This window comes from Rhagoletis pomonella, unplaced genomic scaffold, assembly GCF_013731165.1.
Source record: "Rhagoletis pomonella isolate Grant_MI unplaced genomic scaffold, Rhpom_1.0 Rhpom_scaffold_04166, whole genome shotgun sequence".
In the NCBI taxonomy this organism is placed as follows: Eukaryota; Metazoa; Arthropoda; class Insecta; order Diptera; family Tephritidae; genus Rhagoletis; species Rhagoletis pomonella.
The window spans coordinates 4,082-17,494 of NW_023462716.1; the positions used below are offsets into that span (position 1 = coordinate 4,082).

The 13,413-nt window shown below is 33.4% G+C and overlaps 1 long non-coding RNA gene across 1 annotated transcript; it reads right to left on the bottom strand.

Moving 5' to 3' along the window:
* Positions 1–235: 235 nt before the first annotated feature.
* On the bottom strand, positions 236–7,037 carry LOC118754588. Its single transcript, XR_004994917.1, has 2 exons — positions 6,850–7,037; positions 236–410 (listed from the first exon to the last, which is right to left on the bottom strand). It is a non-coding gene; the product is annotated as an uncharacterized LOC118754588 (long non-coding RNA).
* Positions 7,038–13,413: the final 6,376 nt, after the last annotated feature.

The following is a 13,413-nucleotide window of genomic DNA, read 5'->3' on the forward strand; positions in this document are numbered from 1 at the left end:
CAATTTATTGAGCGTTCTTAATCGCCTCAGCGTGCAACTTCCTGTAGCTGATTTGGTGTATTTTTTTTTTCAGAGCGTTTTTGGTGTCATAAAAGATTAAAATTATGTACAAACGTGTGTAAGTGTAAAGCAGCTTTTCTTTCATTGCAAGAGAAACTATAACTCACCGGCAGTAAATTCAAGAAAGAGGAGGAGCTGGAGCTGATGATTTGTGTTTTTTGTTGTTTTTTTTTGGTTTTAGATGAAGAAGATTCTGATACTTTTTATGCTGGATTATTTTGAAGTTATTTGATTGTCGTTGTTGTTATTTTGTGTAGTTTTTTTTCCTTATTTCACACTTTAGTTTTGTTGATATATATTTATGTTTGATAGCATGGATTTTGCTTTTGTTGCACTGTGGTTGGTTTTGGCTATTTATTAGATGAAGTAAAAAAGAAAATAAATTAATTGAACTACGAAAAAACCAGTAATTATTTCAGTTCTTTTTTTCACTCAAATGTTTGCCTTAAAGATTTTCTTCGTAAATTTCGAAAGGTGCTCCGCTGGCGGCGATAAAGTGGCAATCACTTTGCGTTTAGCGGTAACTTCTGTTATTAATATTTTTTTTAATTTTTTTTCACTGCAGCTCACAGCGCCATACAAAACACAAACACACGTAACTATTTTTAAATACTCGTATAAACACTTCAAGTCTTGAGGAAGGTGCAGCGCTCACCCAGCAAGATGGGGGGGAAAAAGAAGAAAGCCGAGTTGAAACGGCTGAAGAAGAAGCCCATCAAAAGCATGCAATGGAACCGGAGACACAAGCCAAGCAAAGTGCCAGTAAGCGACCAGCATTACAGCAGAAGAGAAAGAAGTACTTGTATGTGGGAAAAGTAGCAAAGAAGAAGAAGAAATGTAAAAGAAGAAGGAACTGCAAAGCGTAACAACAGAATGCTCTGTTTGTTTTCTTTAATTTAACGATTCTTTTCTTTTTCTTTGATTCCGTTCACCCGTCTCGCTGGCTGACTGCTTTTTGTGGTCTTTGGTGTGCGGTGAGTGGTTTGTGGTTCATGTGTGACTTTTGCGGTGTGGTGCGGTGGCTCATGCGGTCGCTGCGACTCGCTGTTCGCCGCTGGTGCCCACCCCGCCGGTTGTGGGTCGCAGGTGAAGGTGAGTGAGACGATTTGTTGCGCTCACATTTGCGGAACTATCGACAAAGTAGCAGTAGATATGTATGCTTTTTATATCTTACTTTTTTTCTTTTGAAATATTTTTGAATACCTCAACTTAACTCAGTGCACCGCACTTGCTGACTTTGTCATTGTTATTGGTTAAACTGCTGTTATTGCTTTTGTTGCTGTGTTTTAATTTTTTCATTGTTTAATTGGGTTCTTTTTCTAATGTTGTTGTGAAAGTCTCATCGTTGTAGATTTGTAAAATATGTACATAAGTAAGCAGTGAAATAAGAAACGCACAAACGTGTGGAGAAGGCCAGACAGTTGGCACTTGGTATTTTGCGCTTGGCATTTTGCGCTAACGTCCATCATTGAATCATCAATGGCGGTGTTAATTTAATTGTAGGTGACTACTTTTATTACACGTAAAATGCTTTGCTGCTTGGCTGGCTAATCATTTGAAGTGCTTTCAAATGCCAAGTTAGGCGAGGATTTCCATTATTAAGTACCAACGTCTCAAGCTGGTCTGAGTTGGGCCGGAAGTCAAAATTCGCAAATGTCTGTCATTACGAGGGTGGTCCCAAAAGTACCCGACCTAACCTAGAGATGGCGGTAGTTGTTTGAAAAATATCATTGTGTTAAAAAGTACACAATCTATAAAGCATATGTTTCAAGTTTGAAGAGCCCAAGTTGTTTAGTATATGCTTGGCAGCCGTCAATAGTGAATGTTTTCAGTGAATTTGTGAAAATGGAGAAAATTGGTCATCGTTATATGATACAATACTTTTATTTGAAAGGTCTCAGCCCATGCAATATAAAAGCTGAAATAGATTCTAATTTGGGCGGGTCTGCCCCTTCGTTTACAACAGTAAAATATTGGGTAGCAGAGTTTAAACGAGGCCGTACGAGCTGCCAAGAGGAGCATCGCAGTGGTCGACCAAATGAGGCGACGACTCCAGAAACGGTGAAGAAAATCCACAAACGATAATGGATGATCGTCGACGGAGAGTGCTTACTTATTGAGCATCGCTGGGAAAAGTGTATAGAGCTGAAAGGAGATTATGTTGAAAAATAAATATATTTTTTTCCCAAAATTTTTGTGGTTTCATTGTTACTTCGGATAGGACAAATTAAGTGGTTGGTTTGGTTCAAAGAATATGTGTGCCGAGTGGGTCGTCAAAAAGAATGTGGAAAACTGTCTTGCTCCCCTCATAGTTTTTTTTTTATATCTGCAGCATCCACGAGATGGTACTCCCCAATATGCATAGAAGCAACCATTCCCTATTTTTTTCCAATATTTGAGAAATTCTTGATTCTCAAGTGTATATTCAACATTTAAACTAATGAACTAATATTGATATTCAAGCTTTTCTCAAATGGTGAACTCAGATTATTTTGCATGCAATAAATTTTCCCTTTCGTTTGAAAATGATTCGGTTCTCTAATGCAGTTAAACCTGAAAATCAACACTGGAAATTGGAATCTTCACTTGACCTCCAACCCAAATGTTAATTAGTTGCGGTGACATTGGATATGCCCGTTCTTCTAGATCTCTTTAGATCCTACCTAGGCTCAGTTTGCCTATAGTTGGCTTTGTATACATCTTTCATTTGCTAGAGCGTAGACAAATTCTTTCAACAGCAGCTTGCAAGTGTCAAAAAATATACCATTTGTTTCCTGGAAAATGTGTCGTGTAGTTTTTTGAAGAAATTTTCAAAAAACATTCGTAACTCAACTGCCTGAATGCTTTTTAGGTCATGCGCTGCTAGGTACAGTTTTACTAGGAAGCGAACTCTAGACATATATAGGAAGGCCCTTACAATATCATACAATGTGCTTTACAGCTTACTTTTCCTCAGTAGACTACCAGGGCTGGTCAAAGCAAAACACTTCCCGGTTTGTAGGATTAATGTGGCTAGTAAAAAAAGTCTTACTTCTTGTCTTGTCATGGAAATTATTGTTTGCCAGATGTGGCTATATTTCCGGGACTTTGATACTTTATCGTTCAATTTGGTTCTATAAGGGAAAAAGCCTTGAAGTTCTAAGGGTAGTTATACCTTGGAAAACACGGTTCCCACGGTTCTTTTCCCTTGTTCTACAACTATGAGGGTGTATGGGGTTACCATATTGTTACCCTCTGCGTTGTTGTCAAGATGAGTGTGATTGTAAACATTAGAGCCTACTGCTTGATGCGCATCGAGAGCCGCGGTAAGTTCGGCCTGCGAAGACTTCATTTTTGTTTTATTTAACCAGGCTGGCGTGTGCATCCTAGGATGGGTATCAAAATGACTTCGTACATACAACAACCCAATTTAGGTTTCATGTCCCAGTTCTTCCCCAAGTGCTTAGAAATGGAATAATAAGTAGGAGATAACAATACTAGCATAGTACAAGAGGCCTTCGCTAGGCCAAACGCTTACTGGGAGCACAATCTAAAAAGGTATAAACTTCTCATTAAGCTCCCTAACAAAAATTTAGAATCATTACAGGCATCTCCACTGGACATTGTAGGCTCAGAGGACATCTGTTGCTTCTGCGATTAAATTAAGGAGACACCATTGTATTTGCTCCTTGGCGGTGAGTTTATAGGAATAGAATATGTTTTGAGATGAGTGGAGGGCACAATAGACCTACTAGATTTCAGTGCATACCCCTTCAATATATCTATCCATCTATCCAGAATGACACCCTGGCTTTGTAAATATCTTTATCTAGGTTCGAATTCCATTAGAGCTTCTTTTTAAAGGCAACTTCTATGCGGAATTTTAGTCGATATACCTATTTGATGGAAATAAATTTTAAAAGCAGGTAACCAATAACAATTTAATAAAACGAAAAAGTTACTTATCTCAAGAACTCACTGCTCCTTACTTAAGGGGCTGCACACAGATATGTTAAAATAAACAGGCATAAAAACCCGTTTTCTTACTGATAAAGGAGTTATTAGTAAGCAATACGCCACACTAATTGACTTTATATACATATAAGTTGGTAAAAGATTTAATCAGTGCGTGGCTAATCGAATCTCTGGGCAAACATGAACCTAATGTATATTCTCTAACAAGAGAGGAACGCCATAAGAGCTAATAGAGTACTTTTAGGAAAACATATCTTTTCGAAGTAATAAATAGTATAGGTTCCAGTAATTGGGTAGAGGGAGGAAATAGGAGTTCTATTTCTCTTCGTATTTCTACAAAGTTGTTCAGCTTTGTATAAAATGTTGGTAACCTGTTGGTTGGTGGTTCAAGTTCTTGGCGGTAACCGCCACTATCTCTCTAACATAATATTACTTTCCTTTGTTAATTATTTTTTACTATTTTTTTCATCTAAGCAACTTAGGAGCCTATATTTTTCTCCAAGGCAATACCGCAGCTTGAACTTCAATATAATTTTATTTTTCCCCCCTTTGGTTATATCTGAGCCATTCTCGCTTAACTCCGCCATTCTATTGCCAAGCTTTCAATGGTGGTGTGGTTTCAAATTGCCGAACGATGACGCCAGCATTTTGTTTTTGTCTATGTTTTTTTTTTTTGTACACAAACGTCCACATTTTCATTATGTTTTGATTCTATTAAGCAACTGGAAAATTTTGTTAAGCCAAGCATAGAGTAGATTCAAAATAAAAATACATAAAAAACAATAACTAAATACAGCAAAACTTACAATAAAGAAATTAAAGTGCTGATTTTTATTCGAACGACAACAATAACAGAAGCGGCTAGTGGAAAAATGTTAAGGCCAACATTTTTTAATTCATGTATAATTTATAATCATATTTAATAACAAGCGTTAAATTGGCTTAAATTTGTGCGCTTAGCGGAAAAATCGCCTTTCGAGGGCAGGTCGAAAAATTTTAGTTTACGAGTATTTGCAAATAATAGCTGGTATTGTTATGTTTTTTAGAATGGGCTATGGAATGGTGGATGTGTAGTTTACTGAGACGTGCGTATTTTTCAAAAACAAATTACATTGTAATGTCGATTTTTTTTTTTGCTTATATTAAATCTTTTTAGTAGATAATTAAATAAGACTATACATTTTTTATGTGCATTGAACCTTAAGAAAAGGAAAATAAAACAAAATCAAAAATCAAAAAAGTAGTTTTTAGTATAAAAAATTTGTAAATATGTATACCTAAAAAATTACTTTTTTATAAAAAAGTTACTTATAAAAAATGTCTTTTTTTATACTCGAGCGCACTTGTGCACAAGAGTATATTAACTTTGTTCGCGTAACGGTCGTTTGTAACAGCCTATGGGAATCGAGATAGGTATGGACATATACATATGTATATACAAAAATACTCAGAATGCAAAGCGAAATCGATTAAACCATGGCTGTCTGTATGTGCACACGATAACTCGAGTAAAAATTGAGATCTCTAACGAAATTTAGTACGCCTATTTCCCTTAGGCTAAATAAAGTTCAGTTTGTTTACATATAAATTTTTTAGTAGATACAACTTTTTTTTATATATATTTTTGTTAAATCTTTCCTACGGTTAAATTCACACCGACAGTACCATTTTTTCACTATTCATAGAAACATAATTTTTGTTTAAAAAACAATATCAAATATGAAATTTTTTTTTGTTTGATAAACAGAAACATTTTCTATGCCAATTTTCGAAATGGAAAACTTTAATTTGTTTTAACTAAATTTTTAAACTTTTAACTAATCTTAATACTATTTTTAATTTTTTCATAACATTTTTTTTCTGCTATTCTGTGATTTTTCCTGAATTTATAAATAAAATATAAATTTTTTAATATTAGATTTAAAATACCTTTTCTCGAAAATTTATATTTAAAAAAGTTTTAATGAATAAAAAGAATATGTTTATTTTGATAAATAGAAACTTTTTTTCTCCCACTTTTAAAATGGAATACTGTATTTTGTTTTTACTAAAACTCCCCACTTTTAACGGATTTTAATAAAAAAATTTCATAATTTTTTCAGCTATTAAAGCAGTTTTTTTTAAAGATGATGATGCACATAATTGTAATTTTTCGATAATTTTTCAAATTGCTTTAATACATATTTCAATAAAAGTCTATTATTTCTAAAAAACCAATTTTGAAAATAAACAATGTAATTTGTTATTGCAAAATATTCGTACACCCATATGTATGAGTTTAATGAAAACTGTGCTCGAGAAAGCAGTTATAAAAAGTTTTTCGAACTACGAGTATTTGTTTAGTTCAAATAATGTTATTAACACTTTAGTAATATTTATGTTTGTTTTTGCTTTTAATATTGCCAGCAATTATGCTGTTTTCGAATTTTAGTATTTCTTTTTTCTTTCAATCGCTCTAACTGGTTCATGCGTTTTTTCGCGCATTTCTAATACCACAAAAATTTCACTTAGAATCACATAAAAAATGCTTTCAGTGCTTTTGATTTTTTCTTTGCATATTAAACAATTTTTATTTGCACTTTCACAACAAAACTAGCGAGTAAACACGCACACAGTCACACACAATTCCATTTGTGCACACTCGCTTAGCAAACTCAATGCAAAGTAAATTCAAAGACGCGAATTTGTGTTTATTTCTTTTTTGCGCCACATTAAAGAATTTTCTGCACAGAAATGTGAAATGCAAGTACACAAATTGTATGCATACTCTTTATTTAATAGACGATTTTCTATATTTTTATATTATTTTTTCTTCACTGGAATTTCGTCACTCACATACACCCAAAAATTCGCAGTGTTCAGCTTTTCGTTGTTCTTGTAATAAAGTTAAATATATTTCCAACAGTTTTAACGTGCAAAATTTATTTTTGTTTTCAGCTTAGTCCATAAGAGGCAGCAGACGCTTTCTTCCATCCGCTAAACACAACCAGCACTGACGGCGTACACGAAGAAACTGAATCGCTGCAAACCAAAGACTTAAGACACGAACCTTCATTCGGGTGCCAACCGAGAAGAAGGTGTGTTGATGAAAGCGTATAAATGCGAAAACGAAGAAGCCACAGACACGGCGACTAAGGTTGAAGACGAACAAGTTCCAGAATAAGTGTAGAAGGAGAGACGTGGACGAAGCAGGAAAGGTGTGAGGTGGTAATAGCAGCATTAAAAGCTAAGCGGCTAACAAAGAATGCCTAAGAGAGAGCCGCAGTGGTGCGTACAGGTGTGCAGAGAAGGTACACACTAAGCATTAGCTCAATGTTTTTGTTTGCTGCTATGTATTTCAAGTTTGCCATTGCCTTGTTGTTTTTATGTGTTTTTGCTGTTCGTGGCTGTTAAATATATGTTTTGCTAGCGATTTCTTTCCACTTTAGGTCTTTTCTACATCATTCGTAAAATTTGGATTTTCCTCTCCGAGTCTTTTTAGCTATAATTTTTTCCCCCATTCTGTGTACACTTTGCGGCTAGTGCAGATGGTTGAACAGCAATTTGCTCAATTCGCTATTTTCGCCTACTGCAGAAAGCACCGACATACAGTGCTTCACTTCCATATAACATGTGAGCAAAAATAGAATTATGGATGGATATAAATGAAGATACGCTTCTTAGTAAAATTGAGTATTTTCAAAAGTGAGGTGTCAAATGACAGGGCTTGGCCTGCATATGTGCAATAAAGTTTTATTTTTTTGGAAAGGGTTGCCACCTGCTACACATTTTATTAAAATTATTTAATAAGTTAAATGAATTCGATATTACAATATGACACGTAGTAGGGTTGCCACATGTATAAAAAATTAAATTCACTTTAATTAAGGGAATAAGGTAACGGAAATATGTATATCAATATGGGTATCAGACAAAAGAATAAATTTGACATATTTAACGAGAAATAAGTGAAGAGTAAAAACATTCCAGAGTCAATTTAAGAGTCCAGTCATTTAAAAGGAATGTAATCAGAGCAAATCACTGATCAACAGTGTATGATTTTAGTCTAACTAAATTTGACTTTACAAATAGGTGGCAGCCCTCTTCGTAATATTTGCAGGCTAACACCTTCTTAAACTTCTTTCGTCTGACTCCCATATGGTGATACCTATCTATTTCAATTACTTTAATTCAAATGGAATTTGTTTTTTTAATCAGGTGGCAACCCTCTATATGTGTTTGAGGAATAAACCCTTTTCATGCACATTTCGATTGACACCCATCTCTTAATAATTCATTTAACTTTAATTTTAATTTAATTTTTTAAGGGGTGGCAACTCTTAAAAAAAAATAAACCTCTATTGTCTACAGGTCAAGATTTTTTATCTGACACTTAATTTTTGAAAATAGCACGATCGTGCAGATTTGATGGCACTGACAAAAAATGAAAAAAAAAGTACATTTTATGCATTAGCAAAAAACGCATTACTTCAAAAAGTGCAAAAAATGAGTATGTTTTTATTGCTTCTTTCGAAAGCTAATAAGATAATAAAAAACCACATATACGTATATTTTTTTTAATTCCATTAAAATTTGCCATTTTGTGAAATTTTGATTAAAAAAAATTGTTTATTCCAAATTTTTTATTCCTGTAGTTCTCCACTACCTATATGGAAACAAAAAACGTCAAACGAACATTTTATTTCAAAGAATGTATTTTTATTTTTGACATTTGTTTCCGTGAAGAGCTTACGCATGGGTATGCTCTTATTAAAATTCTCAGTATAACATTTGTCCACTTTAGCGGCTTCGTGGTGGCATATAATTTATTTTGTAGCGAAATTTCTGTTTAATTCTTTTTAGTGGATAAATTACCTTCACAAAAAAAAACCAAACACGACGTTCACATTGCAGACAACGAATTTTTCGATTTTTGCCCACTTAGGCGGCACTGTGCGACAGTGCGTTGTGTGCCAACACGAATGCAGAGATGTCCGAAAATAGTGACGAGGTAAATATGAAAAAGCGAAAATACAAAATACATACGTAAAATTGAGTGCCGCTTATATTCGCTGAGTACTAAGCAAAGCGAGTGTGTAACCACACGAAATTATTATCGTACACTGTCAACCGAATTCGCATGGTAAGCTTTGCTGCTGTTACTCACTTGTTTTGCTGACTTTTGTTGCTATTATTTCTGTTGAGAGAAAACGCAAAAATTTTATTTTTAAAATAGTAAACCAAAAAATTTAAATAGACTGAATGAAGCGCTGAAAGCACGCAACACAATTTTGTGTGCAAAAGGTGATTGAATTTGAACCATCCAATAAAGTCAAATTGAAAAAAATTTTATGAAGAGAGCCACACTGAGTTGGCGATCACACCTTGTTTAATACACCTTACTGGTGTGTACTAAAAATTTTCGAAGCATAAGAACAGCGTGTAATGGCGGAGTAGAAAGCGAGCATAACAAAGTCAGTGAGCGTAGTTAGTACAAATAGTAATTGGGTTTTCTAGCATGAAAAAATACAACCAAAGAGAGTGAGTACGCTTGTGATTTTATTTGCTGATGCTGCTATAGATCAAGACTAAGAGCATAGCGGAACGGAGATGAAAAAGGTCGAAAGGTTACAATTTTAGTCGGTGCTTCAGTGAGGTAAAAAACGAACTGAGAAAAGCTGAATTAAAGAAAATTATTTTTGAAGAGCGAATATTTCATGTTATAAGCTTTGAAGCCATTTTACAGAAATGTCAATATGAAGTCATATCAAAATTTAGTGTCTTCAAAGTAAAACTTCACAACAATTATCTGCATAGCACAAAATCTTTTTTTTTTTTGCAAGAAAATGGATTGGATGGTAAATGCCAGCTCTCTTTTAGTTCAAAGCGATATAGCGAGAAGGAAAGTTCGTATGAGCGACCGATTATTCACGACTCAAAAGGAATACCGGATGCCGCTAAAAAAAATAAAGATTTCGTTTTTTCGATCACTGAAAAAGCTTTGCTTATTGTTGATTGATAACCGCTATAGTGTTGGGCAACCTTAGCAAAAAACGCAATTAAATGTTGATTAAAAATATATATTTTTGCAGCGAAATATAATACTAGTACGATATATATACTATATACATATATTATAGTGTGTATCAAAACTTTACGACACTCACATATTGACAAGATTTTACCAATTAATCTTAATAATTTTTTAATTATAGTTATTCGTTTATAAAAATAAAGTATATTCTCTAACAAAGACCATATAAATCCAAGTTTCAATCTTTGTGCAACATTTACAAAAAAATCAACAAACTTTCGTAAAAATTTCGAGCTTTTTAATTCGATTTTGTGGAAAAGTTTGCAGTTTTGTAGCCCATTCAATTTTAGTACAATAAAGTGCAAGTTAAATAAAATTATATTTTAATAAACTAAGCCCTCGCTATTATAATTTCCATTCGTACTGTCATCAGGTATACTTGAGAATAGAAATCGCTGCATCTTTTAGGCGCATCAATATTACATAGTTACACCCCGAGCTAATAAAAGGGAGGTAAAAAGGCTAGGACTTACCGTTAAATTTTTTTACATTTTTTTTTGTTGAGGATGCCAGTCATTTTCTTCCATACAAAGAACTTATGTTCAACGATTTCTTTTATATGGAGAAAATGAGCTATAGTTTTACAATATTAGTGTTGGGAAGTATCGATACCTAAAGTACTCAGAACTCGATTCTCAAAAGGATCGACAGTATCCGATTTTTAAAAGTATCGATACTGAGTACCCCAAAGTACTCAGTACTCACAAAAGAACTCGAAAGTACTCAGTACTCAAAAATATTTCGTTCCAATCATAATTTTGATACATGTACTAAGGATCGATTCAAAGGACTCAGTATTAATTGTCGAATAGATACTTAAAAGTAGTGAGTTCTATTTACATTTTCCGGTATTCAGAAATGATTGTACTCAGTTTCAAGTCTCCATAATTTTCAAGTACAATACTTATACTCAGTACAGTTAGCCATTTAATCAAGGTAGTTTGGTATTACATAATACATATATTAAATTGAATAAACTTCTGCCAGGTTGTACGATTTCTACACTAAGCATTGAAATGCTATCAACATGTGTATATTTAAAAAAGTACTCAGTACTCTCAAAAATACCCGATCCTTAAAAGTATCGATACCAAAGAACTCGATCCTCAAAAGTACTCGATACTTCCCAACACTATACAATATTATTAAAAATAACAAGGAATCCATTTAAAAATTAAGTGGTCTCATTTACTTATAAACATATCGAATCCAAACCGCCAAAAACCGTAATCGAAATATTAAAATTTTTTTTTTTATGCAGAAGGCCTTTTCCCTAATTTTTTCGTGAAATTAAACGAATATTGTGTCCTCCTAAAGCAAGGCCGGTTTCATACAACGTCCTATTTAAAAATTATGTTTCCTTCCCTTAGGCGTTTTAAAAGTTGGCAACCCTAACTGAAACCCACTTTACCATTAAATACTCCTAACTCTCATCATCAACTATCATTAATATCAAAATCGTGTTTCATATATATAGGTAGGCACAAATGAGTGCGTGTTCTGAGCGAAATTTTATTACACCGGGTAATACATATTTAAATATTTAGTATCATAAATATAACAAACATCTAGGCCGATAGTCTTGTTAGCTAGTGCGACTAATATTCCCTAATACAAGGGTTTTCTCGTGGAGAACTCTCCTTAATTTCAAATTATCCTACTCATCCATCTCATCGAAAATCTGAGACCAAACCCCCTTCCTTTCTATTTTCAGGACCGGATCAAGATGTCATGCGTTCTTCACAAAGCGTAATTGCCATCGGAATATGCTACGAAACCTTTACCTAGTGCAGCGAGACTCTGTTCGGCTTGAGCGTGCTATTCTTCGCCACTCGTAAGTCTACGCCAGGGGGGCTGCAGCTCGCACACCAAGCGTTTTATGTGCTTCAGTAGTAAGCAAATGGCGTGGTGCGCTTACGGCGGATGAACACCGGGCCAGATTGATAACCTGCCAATCCAAAGGCACCTATGAAGACCAACGTAAGAACTGTAGTTCCGAATTCCAACTTCGAATCGTACAAATGGCGCATACCGCAAAGCGCAAGAAACTGTGGCGGAAACCCAAATATTGACAATAAAAAATACATGAAGATCACACGTACTGAGTTATTAAAAGATAACAGAAGAGCAATAAAACATTCAATATCTGAGGCTTATTTTTAATACCCTCAATCTGCAGTTTTTACAAAAATTTGTTTTTAATATTAAAACCCACTGTGGTCGATAATTTTTTTGTTATCTTTATGTATAGCTTCTTGATATGTTAAATGTTATGTAATCGATTACACCCTGCGACAAAAATAAAAACATTTCAAAACACAAGAAAGAATCGATATACTCACGAAACTATTGGGCAAATATAGCAAAAATGCGTTTTTAGTTTTTCACTCTGATGTCAGGATTTTTTTTCAAAGGACTTTGAAATTTTAAAGGTATGATTAATTCAAAAAATTATTTAAAAAAGTTAGTGCAATGTAGAATAACAATAAGGGTACCAATTGAGAGAGAAAATTCTGTAGAATTTAAAAACAATAAAGTTTTTTGGCTTAAAAGGACGAATAGGTATTGAAAATGCGTTTTGAAGAAATTTTCTCTTTTTAAGTTAATAAAGTTTTCAGTCCTCAAACAATATTTAAAAAAAAAAAAATATTGCAAATTTTCAAGGATATTTAAGAACAAAATTTATAAAGGACATTTTCCATACCCATTCGTCCTTATGCACCAAAAAATATATTCTGTCATAATTCTAAATTTTTTTTATATGATACATACTTAGAGTATCCTACATTGCACTGATTTTTTCAAATAATTTTTGAAATAATCATATCTTTAAAATGTCAAAGTCCTTTTAAAAAAATCCTAACGTCAGAGAGAAAAACTAAGTACGCAGTTTTACTATAATTTACCTATAGTTTCGCGAATATATTTATTTTTTTGTGTGTAAATTTTACTGTCGCACAGTGTTATATTTTGTACGTAATTTATACTTCAAATATGTGGCCACACAGTAGCTACATACATATATAATAATGCCCACACTTCCTTTGTTTCATTTATATATGTATGTACATATGTATATACGCATGCATACGTATGTAAAGTCTGATTGGAACCACTGTGCAAAAACACTGCTTTTAAAATAAATGATTCAAAAATAAACAAGTATTTTTATATTACAAAGTGAGACGTATGAGATTATGCAATAACATATAAAAAATTTGCATTCATAAAGTTTAAAATACTTAATAACGCTACCGAAGATAAAAGCTTGAAATTTTTCAATTTGCATGTGTATGAAAAGATTTCCGTATATTTGATTAAATGTA